At 37.3% G+C, this 14,056-nt stretch overlaps 1 pseudogene; it reads left to right on the top strand.

The window, feature by feature from the left end:
* Nucleotides 1-964: 964 nt before the first annotated feature.
* Nucleotides 965-14,056, top strand: part of LOC118650456 — a 152,785-nt pseudogene continuing 139,693 nt past the window's right edge.

Genomic DNA, 14,056 nt, shown 5'->3' with positions numbered 1-14,056 from the left:
GCATTCTCACCAGCAGTATACTAGGGTTCCCTTTTCTCCACATCCTGGCCAGCACTTGTCATTTATTGATTTATTGATGGTAGCCGTTCTGACAAGTGTGAGTTGATACCTCATTGTCATTTGGATCTCTCTGATGATCAGTGACTTTGAGCAAGTCTTCATATGTAGCTAGCCATCTGTATGTTCCCTTTGGAGAAGTGTCTATTTAGGTCCTTTCCCCACTTTTTAATTGGATTATTTATCTTCCTTTTGTTAAGTTGTATGAGCCCCTTATATATTTTGAATATTAACCCTTTATCAGGTGTATCATTGACAAATATGTTCTCCCATACAGTGGGCTCCTTTTTCATTTTGTTGATGGTTTCTTTTGCTGTGCAGAAGCTTTTTATTTTAATGTAGTCCCATTTGTTTATTTTCCCTTTAGTTTCCTTGCTTTCAGAAATGTATCTGCCAACATATTTCAAAGACAAATATATGAGATTTTGCTGCCTATGGCTTCTTCTAGGATTGTTATGGTTTCCTGACTTACATTTAAGTCTTTTTTTCCATTTTGAGTTTATTCTTGTATATGGTGTTAAGTTGGTGGTCTAGTTTCATTTTTTTTTTGCTTGTATTTGTCTAACTTTCCCAAAACAATTTATTGAAAAGACTGAAAGATGCACTGTTCATAGCAGCATAATTCATAATACTTAAGTTCTGGAAACAGTCCAAGTTACCATATGTAGATAAGTGGATAAAAAAGCTGTGGTACGTTTATAACATGGAATACTATGCAGCTGTAAAAAAAAAAAAAAAAAAAAAAAAAAGGCTCTCTTACTCTTTGAGACAGCATGGAGGGAACTGGAGAACATTATGCTAAGTGAAATAAGTCAGTCAGAGAAAGACAAATATCACATAATCTCATATGTGTAATCTAATTAACAAAATAAACTGATGAACGGAGTGGGTCCGGAGACATGGAAGCATGAAACAGAGTGGGGAATCTCAGGAGGAAGTTGAAGGTGAGTGGTGGGTGGGGAGAGATTAACCAAGGAACTTATATGCATATATGCATAGCCCATGGACACAGACTATTGTGTGGTGAAGGCCTTGTGAGTGGGAGGGAGAGGGATCAATGGGGAAAAAAAGGAGTGGTCATAAGGAATACATTTAAACACATTTAACAATAAGAATAAATTTTAAAAAATAGAATATACCTGGGAGCTATTTTTTCTCAATTCCCTAACTTTGTCTTCTCTTCATAGTTATAGTTACCTAACATTATATCTTAAATTATAGGTTTGGTTTTTACCATCAGTATGGATGTGGTATAATACTAATATTTTTTATATATAATCATGAATGGAGTCAAGAAGAATGTATTTATTAGCTTTATTAGTTTGTTAGCAATAACCTTTTTTACTTTAAGGATATTAATGCATAATAAAATGTTATTGATAAAAATGTTGTCTTCAGAAATTAAGAGACTTACAAGACTAAAAGAACAGATTGGAAGCTGTTGTAAAAGCCTAAGGTTAGTATACATAGTAACATAATAAATTGAAGAAAGGAGATTTAGATTTATTTTCAGAAAATTTAAAATTAAAGTAGTCAGGAGAAAATTAGAAAAGGTAAAATATAAATTATATTTTTTGTATTATTGGAGAAAAAATAATGCAAATAAAATTTGAAAACATCTAAAGCAAGTCCAATACTCAGGTCATTGGTAATACATCATGAACTCCTATTACAAATATAAATAATAATTGGAACTCTAAGTGATTAATTTTTGTCCAACAAACATACTCTTGCTTTCCATGGCTTGCATAGATGTAATATTGAAACATTCTGATTTAATACATACGAGCTATAACTTGTTTTCCAACAGGTAGCAGCATATTAGCCTCTGTTGGGAATTTTCCCACAGGATGATATAAATTTTAATGTATTTTGGTAGTTTCATTTACTTCTTCCTATGTTTTTCCAAACAATCTTTGTTAATATTTTGAAATATTTAAGGTAAATCAGGCATTGTATGCATTTGAAAATGGAATTTCATAATATAGTTGTATTAATTTTTAAACCAATTATTATATCAATAATAGGATGGTTAAAAATTATGTTTTGAAATTCAAGTTTTTGTCTATATCAATGAGCTTATTTTTCTTTTGTTATTGTCTATGTTGCTTACTGAAAAATAATGAGTAGTTGATGTATATATATAATCTTCATAGTTACTGGAAGAATTAACACTAAAATAGAATTTCTGGGAATAATGTCAAAATTTTGATTAATCACTATTAACTGATACAATAATTTCATTACTTAGAACATCACTCTTCCAAGTAGGACAATTTTAAAAGAGAATAAATTAGAAAAGCTTCAACATGTATACATTTATTATATCTATCAAAATGTGATCAACAAAATGAGCAAGCCATTTCTTTAAAATACTAACCGGAAATCGGCAATTGATATTTATTTCCTATATTTGTGATACTTTTATTTTGTAATCAAATGCATACCCTATTAAGGACTGCATTATATATTTCTCATTTATTATATTTTCCTAGAAGCTTCATTGTAGACAATGAATAATGGAGTCTTTCTTAAGTTTGTAAGAGTAGTAATTTTCTGGAAATGATAGAAAAGGACATTTTAAATTTAAAATGTGCATTTGGGGAATTAAGATAATATTTTTCATAAAATTATTTTATTATAAATGTATACTGAACATTTATTTAAAGAGCTAGTCAATCATTATGTGTCATGATGCTAATGTCTTCCCTCTCCATATATCTTTTACATATACCGTCCTGATGTACCTTTCAGTTTTTATTTATTCACATCTCTGGTCTTCAATGAAAAGTCTAGATTTTGATCTTAATCCAAAGAGTTTGTACCCTGGAAGTTTTACATATTTTTGTCAAGAGGGAGTGAATCACTGGCTCCTGAGGCAAACCTAACTTGGTACGTATCCTTAAGGCAAACCTCCTATTCTCTCACCTGCCTGGAGCTAGCATAATTCTAGTGTCTTATGCACTCTTACCAAATACCCTACATTCAATTTCCTGGTCTCTGAACCATTTAAGAAGGGGAAGACTCCCTCTAATCCTTACAGATGAAGAAAGTTCAGATAGATAAACTGATTTTTTAAGAAAAGATCAAAGCAGCCCAATATTTCACACAAAGTAAACAATTTTCTCAACCAGAAATCACATAGAGCTGAATTTCAGTAAATCCTTAAAAACAAATGAAAAATACCCACTGTTGACCTAAATAGGGAATGAGAATTGTCCAATAATATTCATAATATTGATTCAGGTTCTTGTTAGGTCGGAGAGAGCCCAGGATCGGATACATGCAGACATGACAAGATAATGGACTTCCCCTGGAATTTCTCACAGATCAAGGTGCCAGACAGAGATACCAGCTTCTTCTTCCTGAATTCACATACCCCCACACAGATAAGAACTTAGTCCTCAATATTCCGCCCATTCCCTGCAGCAGAGAATTCCTCAGCTCATGTCCCCGCCCCTCACCCAACCGCAGTATAAAAAAAGCGCCCCCCTCCCTGTTGGCGTGAATCCACGTGCCCTGTCCTTGGGGTACGTGGGTCTCCCGGGGACGCAGAATAAACCTTTTCCTTTCCTTTCTTTTCTGATTCACTGGACTCTATTTCTTGCGCCGCCTCCTGAGCCACCTAACCTAACAGTTCTTTTTCTGAGCAGGATGCAAGGATGATTTCTTTCCGTGGTCCTTGTCCAGATGGATTCAAAGAATGAAAGGTGGTAGATAAAAGGGTGGAAATTTATTGGCAGCAAGTACAGACTCCCAGGTAGGGAGTAACCCACAAAGCCCTTTTTTTCTAAGGATTTTAAAAGCTGTAACTTTTTTTAATTCATGCTCCCTTCTAATTGGTCACTCCTATTGCAGAATATCAGATTCAAAGCCCAAACCCCACATGGTGCCCCACTCCCTTTCTCCCCCTTATCTTATAACATTTCTCTATCTCCTGTGAAAATCTGTTTTCCTCTTTCTGCCACTTATCAGGCATTTCTCTCTCCTCTGTGAGAGTTTGTTTTCTTTTTCCCCATTCTCTGTGGCTTTTCCTTATCTTCTGTGAATAGATGTCTTCCTCTCCCCTTATCCTGTGGCACTTTTTTTTTCTTTCTCTGTGAATGCATGCCTTCTGGTAGCTTCAAGCCCTCACCTATGCATTCCTTCCCCATGGACCCTTTTTATTCCTAAAACTCCCTAAACCTGCTTAGTTTGTCCCTAAAACTCCTTTCAATATAACTGAGCCAAAATTGAAAATAAAGAATTATCAAGGTATTAAGTATTTGTTTTATTGCATGACTGCCAAATTTAAATACCTAAACATTATATTTATTGCTAAATTTCTATGCTATGTTTTCTGCATAAATTATCCTATCTAATAATAGACAAACAGGTTAATTGACCATACCTTCGCTATGCCTCCCATTGGCTAATCAGCACAATATGCAAATTAACCACCAACAAAGATGGCGGCTAATTTGCATATGTAGGCCCCCACTGGCTATCGGCTATTGGAGCCTGCAATCAGAGCTGAGAGGTCCCCTGCCCAGGCCTGACACCTCGGTCAGAAGCGTTAGGCCTAGGCATGGGTGGAGCCAGGATGGTGGGGAGCAGGGGGGAAGCCAGCAATTGTGGGGAGCAGGGGCAGAGCCGGTGATGGCGGGGAGCTGGGGATCTCCTGCCCAGGCCTAATGCCTTGGTGAGAGGTGTTAGGCCTGGGCAGGGGTGGAGCTGGCAATCATAGGGAGCAGGGGCCGAGTTGGTGATCATGGGGAGCTGGGGGTTTCCTGCCCAGGCCTAATGCCTGGGCCATAGACATTAGGCCTGGGCAGGGGCGGTGCCAGTGATCACAGGTAGCAGGGGCAGACCCGGTGATGGTGGGAGCTGGGGGTCCTCTGCCCAGGCCTAATGCCTTAGACAGAGGCATTAGGCCTGGGAAGGGGCAGAACTTGTCATTGCGGGGAGCTGAGCATCCCCTGCCCAGGCCTAATGCCTTGGCCACAGGCATTAGGCCTGGGCAGGGGCATAGCAGGAGATCACAGGAGCAGGGGCCGAGTTGGCGATCGTGGGGAGCTCGGGGTCCCCTGCCCAGGCTTAATGCCTGGGCCACAGGTGTTAGGCTTGGGCAGGGGCAGAGTGGGAGATCGCGGAGAGTTGGAGGTCCCCTACCCAGGCCTAATGCCTTGGCCAGAGGTGTTAGGTCTGGGCAGGGGCGGTTCCAGCAATCAGGGGTAGCAGGGGCAGAGCTGGTGATGGTGGGAGCTGTGGGTCCCCTGCCCAGGGCTAAGGCCTTGGCCAGAGGAGTTAGGCCTGTGCAGGGGCGGAGCCAGCGATCATGGGGAGCAGGGGCTGAGCCCACGATTGAGGGAGTTGGAGGTCCCCTGCCCAGAAGCCTGAGGCCTGGGCAGGGGCCAAGCCAGCAATTGGTGTGAACTACAGAGGAAACACCTTTTCTGACTGCTCATTGGCTTAGTTCCCTGTATGCCACTGGTAATATTCTTAGTAACTTGGGTAATAAGAATCCAAATAGGTGATCTAGGGTTTTTTACCACACTCCTGGAGAAAAAAAGGAAGGTCCACTGCTGGAGGGCTAAGAAATGTCATATCCTGTCCTAGCTTGTTTTGCTCAGTGGATAATGCCTCGGCCTACCCAATGCTGGGTCTGGGTTCAATTCTGACCAAGGGCATGTACCTAGGTTGCAGGCTCCTCCTTGGCCTGGGCCCAGGTCAGGGCTCATGCAGGAGGCAACCAATCAAAGTGTTCCTCTCACTTTGATGTTTCTCTCTGTCTTTCCCTTTCTCTTTCACATTCTCTAAAAATCAATGGAAACATATCTCCAGGTGAGGATAAAAAGAAAGAAAGAAATGAAAGAAAGAAAGAAAGAAAGAAAGAAAGAAAGAAAGAAAGAAAGAAAGAAAGAAAGAAAGAAAGAAAGGTCATATCCTATGAAAGACACATCTTGAAATTGCCTAAAGAAAGTTGTCATTTTTTTCATGGTAAAGGGACTGGAGTCCGTGTTGATGAAAACACCTTGCTGGCTGCGGTGACTGGCAGTGGCTGCAACAGCGGGGTGATGGGGCTGGTGCCTTCCCCTGATCAGCCCGGTCGCCTGCCACAAAGGGAGACCAGACTGTGGCTTAGGCTGGCTCCCCAAGGGGAGCAGGGAGCAGAGAGTAGGACATCCCCTGAGGGCTCCCAGTATGTGATAGAGGGCAAGCTGAGCTGAGGGGCCTCCCTCCAGTGCACAAAGTTTTGTGCACTGAGCCTCTAGTCTCTTATAAGGGAGATATGAATTATTGAATTATCAGATGATTCTCTAAAGTCAAAAGTCAAGGTAAAAGTCAGTGATAATATTTCCTTTGTTTTATGTAATTATAAAGTTTGAAGTATTGTTTAATTTTTTTTATATTACATAATCCATTTCATTAGTTTTAGGTTTGAATAAAAAGTTTAAAAGTCATCTTTTTATTTGCCTAGTCAAAATAATGTAATCTTTGGTGTCCCTATTGAGTAAGATCTCAAAGAGTTTTATAGTAGATTAACAAAGTTGCAAAACATCTTGAAAATACTTTGGCCACACTGGAAAGAAAGCAACGTCCACAGCTTTTATATTAGAAATGAGACTAGGCTTTTAAATTTATTTTTAATTCTTTATTGTTGAAAGCATTGAAACATGGGGTTCAGCGTGTAGACTTCTTCCATGGGTTCTTGCCCTATGAAGTTTGAAGAATAAACTTGTCGACATAAAGTCTTCTTTAATAAAAATGTAGAAGTTTATTGGAAGCAGATACAAATTCCATAGGGTCAGAGGGTTCCCCAAATGGGACTCCTTGGGGAGCGGCCCCCAAATGGGAATAGGAAAAGCGCCCCCCCCCCCCATAATGGGAAAGTCAATCTAAAAAATGTGCCTCTTGACCCTTTGTCTTCAGTTTATATATGCTGCAGTTTTTTGTCTGAACCTGACCTTTCTAATTGGACCCTTCCTTGATTTAGGAGCCCCTTGCTTTCCTCATTGATCATTCTGCTACATGGTATAAGTTTCAAAGCTCAAAGCCCACATGGTTCCCCTCTCCTCTCTCCCCTTATCTTGCAACATTTCTTTATCCTACAAATAAGATAAGTGTGTTGGCATCTCGAAGCCCCCATCTATGCATTCCTCGCCCACTTGTCCTGGCTGGATATGTTTTATTACCCCTTTAGTCAGGGCTGTTTAGATCTAACTTATGGCTGCTTTAATTGTTCATGCCAGAAATACCTCCATCCTTCCTGGACCCCCTTTCTACTTAAACTAGCTAGGTAACCCTTTTCAGTATTACATATGTCCCCTTTTCCCCCCATTGTCCTCTCCAAGCCTAACACTGTGCCCCAACCCAGGCCTTCACTCACCTATTGTCTGTGTCCATTGGTTATGCTTATATGCATACAAGTTCTTTGGTTGATTTCTTCCCCATCCCCCATCTGCCCTCACGCCCCTCCCCTGCCTTCCTTCTGAAGTTTGATGGTCTGAGACTAGGCTCTTTTATTCTCACTCCAATTTCAGCCACACCATTCAAATAGATATTGCTTTATAAAAGCAGTAATCATTTGGGACGTTTTCCAGACTCATTTATAAGAAAGCAAAGAGCTCAATTTGAGCTACCTTTTGCAGGGCTCTTCATTGTTTTATTAGGACCTGAATCTCTTACACAGAACTCTCTGTAGCCTTTGTGTGGGAGCATTGAGTGCATCCTTTTGTCACTTCAAATGCATTATTCTGTACTGGGTATGCAGGAAACAATCCAGGCCTTTCACTGAAGATTCATTCTGTGAAATGCAAGATAGTGACTCAATTTGAGGACAATGTGCTCTGCTTTCTTTCAGGTGGAGCTGGTCAATATGCACTTCCTTGTTTCCAAGCCTGGAAGTTTCCCTGATATTTTTACAGTTTACTTTGTGAAATATACAGCAGACATAGTAGGAAATTGTAAGAAGTTTTTATATTAATTCGGGATCCCAAATGTCACCACAGCTCAGTCTAAATATAATTATAGGTATACTTTTGGGCAAAACAGCAGCTACTATATTTTCTTAATCATGTTTGAGTTCCAAGTATTTTGCATTCCAAGAGTGTTTTTTTTTCTTTTTAAATAAAATATTTTCTTTGCTCTTTCACTGTAATTAGATTTGTGTTTTTTGTCAATGTTGATATTAAGTTTTTTCAGACTTTCCTGGTTTGAGGACAGCTTATTCTAACACATTCTCTCACTATAGCTTTCCACTTATTTAATATTTTATCACCGTTCCAATAGTATTCCCTATATATAAGATCAGTGAAGGAAAAGTATAGTAACAACTAAGTATGCTTCTCAATGAGTCGGTTGTATTCATAATACCCTTTATAAATGGTGGTCCAAAAAGCTAACAAAACAACTAATATCTGAAGCCAAACATCATGCATTCACTTTCTCATTCATTTATTGCTTCTTTCAAACAATTTTTTTATTCTATAGTATCAGACAATGTCCAAAGAAGTCTTATTCTAACTCATTGAATTACAAAGATTAATTGTACATAAGCATATAAAAATATAAATATATCTTGAAATTATTTTAACCACATTTGAATTTGGTACTATACAACACACATTTCCAAAAACACTATATCTACGTATAACATTTAAAAGCAGATAATTTTATATAAATTTTGCTTATTTAATGAGCAATGTCATTTTGTCCTGTTTTCTATTTATCACACTGAAGATCTTTTCAAGTTAGATCCACACAACATTATTTAGTAACATTAATTATTTGAATAATAATCTGATATAAATAAAACAATTAATTAGTAGAATTAGCAATATTTGGGTAATTCTGCATATGCCATGTTAGTCCTCCCAAATACTGTGATAGTTTCTAATGAGAAGTCAACCTAACATTAAAAAATATAGGCTAAAAAATTATGTCTTCATGGAGAATCAATCCCTTATTAATTTGTAATGCCTCTTTTAAAACCTGATATTTTTTTGTTCTGAAGTCAGCTCTATCTGAAATTAATGTTGCTACTGTAGCATCTTTTAATTAGCATTAGCACAGTACTTCTATTATAATAATAAAGAGCATATAGGTATATCTCTAACAAAATATAAGCAAATTTTGTAAAAAAGTTAGAAATCTTTGATAAAAGTTATCAAAGAGCATCTAAATAAGCAGAGTAATTTCATGTTCAATAGGAGAATAATATTTTAAAATGGCAATTATTCCTAAATTGATTTCTAGGCCTAAGACAACTCTAATGAAAATCCAAAGAAGCTATATTATAAACATCTACAAACTAATTCTAAATTTTATTTGGAAAAACAGGATCCCAAAAATAACAAACAAAATACGAATTAAGAATAATGCTTGAGAACTAACACTACCCTACTTTTAGACTTATGATAATCTATCATGGCATTTAGCAAAAGAACATACATGTCAATTAATGAAACAAATAGTGAGCCCATGAACTAAATTAAAAATATAGCAAAAAAATTTTTGGCAAAAGGAGTAAAGGAAATTCAATGGAGAAATGACATCTTTTTCAGCAAATGGTTCTAAAAAAATTAGACATTGTATACCAAATAAATCAACCTAGAGACAGATGACAAGACAAAATTAACTCATAGTACATTTTAAACTAAATATAAAACAACACTGGAAAACTCATAGAAAATATTCTAGCCAATTGCTTTGTTTCTTGGTTTGGTGATGTATTTTTTTGATGTAAAACCAAAACTACAAATTATGAAAAATGTAATTGATTTGAGAGTCTATTGAAATGGAAACATTTTTGCTATGATGTAGATACTGTTCAGAAAAGAAAAGGATTAGTCATTTACTGTAAGAAAAAACATACACACACACACACACACACACACACACACACCACACACATACAGGCCCGGCTTGAGTTGCTCAGTGGTTGAGAGTTGATCTATGAACTAAAAGGTCACAGTTCAATTCCTGGTCAGGACACATGATGGCATTGTGGGCTCAATCCCCAGTGTGAGGTGATCCCCAGTGTGGGGTGTGCAGGAGGCAGCTGGTCAATGATTTTCTCTTATCATTGATGTTTCTATCTCTGTCTCCCTCTCCCTTCCTCCCTAAAATCAATAAAACTATATATTTTTAAAAATACAAAACACATATAAAGTTTTGTATAAAATTATACAAGATATTCTTAAAACTCAACAATAAATATAAATAATAACATTGAATAAAAAGAAAAAAAATGATCTGAAAAGACCTTACAAGTAAGATATATAAATGACAAATGAGAATGTGAAAAGATGCTCAACATTCTGTGCCATCATGGAATTGCACATTAAAACTAAAATGAGATACCACTACACACCTATTAAAATGACTATAATCCAAAAACCTGATAATACCAAATTCTGGCAAGAAATTAAAGAAACAAAAATTCTCCTTTATCCCTGCTGGGAATGAACAATGTTGCAGACACTTTGGCAGACAGTTTAGCAGCTTCTTACAAAGCTGAACACAGTCTTACTATATGATGCAGTAATTGTGTTCCTAGTGATCTGCCAAATTGATTTCAAACCTTATGTCCAAACAAAAATCTGCACAAAAATGTTTATAAAAGTTTTATTCATGATCATCAAATACTAGAAACAAATGAGATGTCCTTCTTGGGACATTTATAGATGAATCGATAAGCAAACTATGGGACATCTATGCAATAGAACTCATTCACTGATAAAATAAATGATTAAGCCACAAAAAAATATAAAGGAAATGTAAATGCATCTTGCTAAGGGAAAGATGACAGAATAAAAAGCTTATATAGTTTGTGATTCCTATTATGTGGCATTCTGGAAAAAGCAAATCTAGAAACAGTTAAAAACATCAGTGGTTATCAGAGGTTTGGGGACAACAGGAGGACCAGTTAAGAAACGTTATGGGGATTGATAAGGCACTGTAATCATGTATAGATGATATTATATATTTGACAAAACCCATACCACTTTACATTACAGAAATAAACTCTAATACATGCAAATATTTTAAAACCATTTAGGAGGCTAGAGACTACAAGAATGAGTGTAAACTGTGACAGAAGAATCTAACTACATCTCAAATGTATGAAACAACCTGAGTTTGGGGATGGGAGGAAAAGATGCCCATCTAAGTTACCTGGAAATAGGTGGGATCTATAAGACCAAACACAAAGGAACAGCACACAGAGCAGTAATATAGCTGTAAACAGTGCTGCCCATGAAGACGTGAGTTCACATTTCTGATAACGATACATTATAGTATAGTATAGTTATCTACTTGATTTGCACAACTAAATAAATGAATGACAGATAGTGAGAGGCTTATTTCTCACTAATGGCCTAAGAATTACAGAGTAGTAAGGGAAGGACCTTAGTATGATCTATATGGCAATAGATTAGAGTTGAAGACATCAGAAACAACTCATGGTTAGCTTTCCATATTTACCTAGAAATATTTATAGTTATGTATTAGTGTATGTGTTAGTAGAGGGGTATATATATATATATATATATATATATATATATCCCTTGTTATGTCAGAAGAGAAAGCCTAAAATAAATGATAACTCAGTAGCAACAACAAAACTAGCAATCAGCTCTTGGTTTTGACTGATCTTCTCCAATAAAAGGAACTGGTGTTGCTTAGATAAATTGTTGATTCTGAATCTCATCATAAAAATGATGAGCCTAGTACATTTTAAAATGCAAAATACACACACTCACACACACATACATTGATGAAATATATATACATATATATATATATATATATATATATATATATATATATATATATATATATATATATATATTCTACACAGAATGAAAAGGCTCCCAGTGGCTAAAACTAGAAAAGTTTGAGGAATGAAATAAATAAAATAGCATTGGGCTATTCCCCAACTTTAAAATAAATATCCATTTCTCCACACTGATATAAATAAATGGTTGGCTAAATTAATTTTAATGAGATAAAAAATAAATATTCCATTCAGAAGAATTTTTAATAATTTAGGAAAATACTCTGTCCTTAAATAATAAAAGCATAATTAAGTACAGTGTGTATAGTGACTCCATTTCAAAGAAGAGTATATGGAAATTAAAGAGAAAAGAATAATGTTATAGTGGAGAAAATTGGCAAGTTTCAGCTACGTGTAGAAAGCTAACATTAATAGTGATGATTATGTTGATAGATTAGGCCTTTTATATGATGAAAATGAAACTTTATGCCTATGTTCATCCTCCTCAAAATTGATAATTCCAATCTAATCATGAGAAAAATATCAGGAAATCTCAAATGAAGGACATTCAACTGTCATAGCTACAAGTATTCTAAGGATATGTGACTGATAAATGTAATGTAGTACCCTGAATGTTATCATGGAACATAAAAAGGAAATTATACAAAAACTACAATATATGGACTTTATTTAATATTAATGTACCAATATTAGTTTATTAATTGTAACTCATATACCATATTCTAACAAACAGAAGCGTAATATGCTAATTAGACCCGACAGCTGAATGTCCTTCCAGATGAAGCCATGGCAGCAGGGGCTGAGGCAAAGGCCATTAGGGGTGGTCAGGCAGGCAGGTGAGCGGTTAGGGGAGATCAGGCAGGCAGATGAGTGGTTAGGGACGATCAGGCAGGCAGGAAAAGGTGGTTAGGAGAAATCAGGCAGGCAGGCAGGCAGGTGAGCGGTTAGGCGGCTCCTGTCCCAGGTTGTAAGAGGGATGTCCCACTGCCAATTTAGGCCCACTGGGATCAGGTCTAAACCAGCAGTCAGACATTCCCATAGGGGTCCCGAATTGCTAGAGGGTGCAGTCCAGGCTGAGGGAATCCCCCCACCACCGTGCACAAATTTCATGCACTATGCCTCTAGTAATCTAATAATAAGTGAGTAACATGGGTATGAATATTTAGGAATTCTCTGTATTATCTTATCAACTTCTATGAATCTATATATGTTGTAACAAAAGTCTACATAATAAAAATCATGTAAAGATATTTTGATATTTTGAAATGATGAGAGTATATATGAGACCAATTTTCCCTCAAGTCCCAGTAAGCCTGAAAGAAAAATTGTAAATAAACATAATCCTTTATCATCCCTCTTTTTTTCCAAAAAGAATTTGAAAAATTGAACTTTCCCTTAGCATTTTTGCACAAAACCTAAGTTAATACAAATTTAAAATTACATTATTAAATTTTCTTATTTAACTCATTTATCAGCATGGAACAGCTCTCTGAAAGTGGTAACTGACCCAAACCTAAAAAACAAACAAACAAACAAATAAAAACTGTTCAGATAAATAACCCTATCTACTAGTATTATCATATACTCTTCATTTATGCATGTATTAAACCTACTTGTAGTCATTGAGAAATGAGAAAAATTACATGGCTTAATTTAGAATCACCCAAGTTGCTAACATCTATACTAATAAAAGGGTAATATGCTAATTAGACCAGACATCTTCTGGACATCCATCAATGGCCAGCCTGCAAACTGCCATCAGCCCCTCACCCAGGCCAGCCCTGCCCTGAGTGGGCACCCTCACCCGAATGGTGGTGTGGCCAGCCTTAAAAGGGCCATCAGCCCCTCACTCAGGCCAACCACAGCCTCCAGCAGGGACCCCCACCCTGATGAGGGTATGGCTGGCCTGAAAACCCTAGGACACCCCTCACCCAGGCCGGCCCTGCCCCCAGCAAGGTCCCCCCACCCCAATTGGGCAATCAGGGATGTGGCAAGTCTGTAAACTGCCCCAGGCTCCTTGCCCAGACTGGCACCACCCCTCAACAGTGACTCCCAACCCGACCGGGGTGTGGCTGGCCTGAAAACTGTCCCAGGTCCCTCGCCCAGGCTGGCCCCGCCCCCTAAGGAGACCCCCACCCTGATCCAGGACCCCCTTCAGGGCAGACTAGCTGGCCCCTACCTGTGCACTAGGCCTCTATCTATACTAATAAAAGGGTAATA

The sequence above is a fragment of the Myotis myotis genome, unplaced genomic scaffold (assembly GCF_014108235.1).
Source record: "Myotis myotis isolate mMyoMyo1 unplaced genomic scaffold, mMyoMyo1.p scaffold_m19_p_3, whole genome shotgun sequence".
Lineage (NCBI taxonomy): Eukaryota > Metazoa > Chordata > Mammalia > Chiroptera > Vespertilionidae > Myotis > Myotis myotis.
The sequence above is the reverse complement of the archived record's forward strand: the minus strand, read 5'-3'. Positions and strand labels throughout refer to the sequence as shown.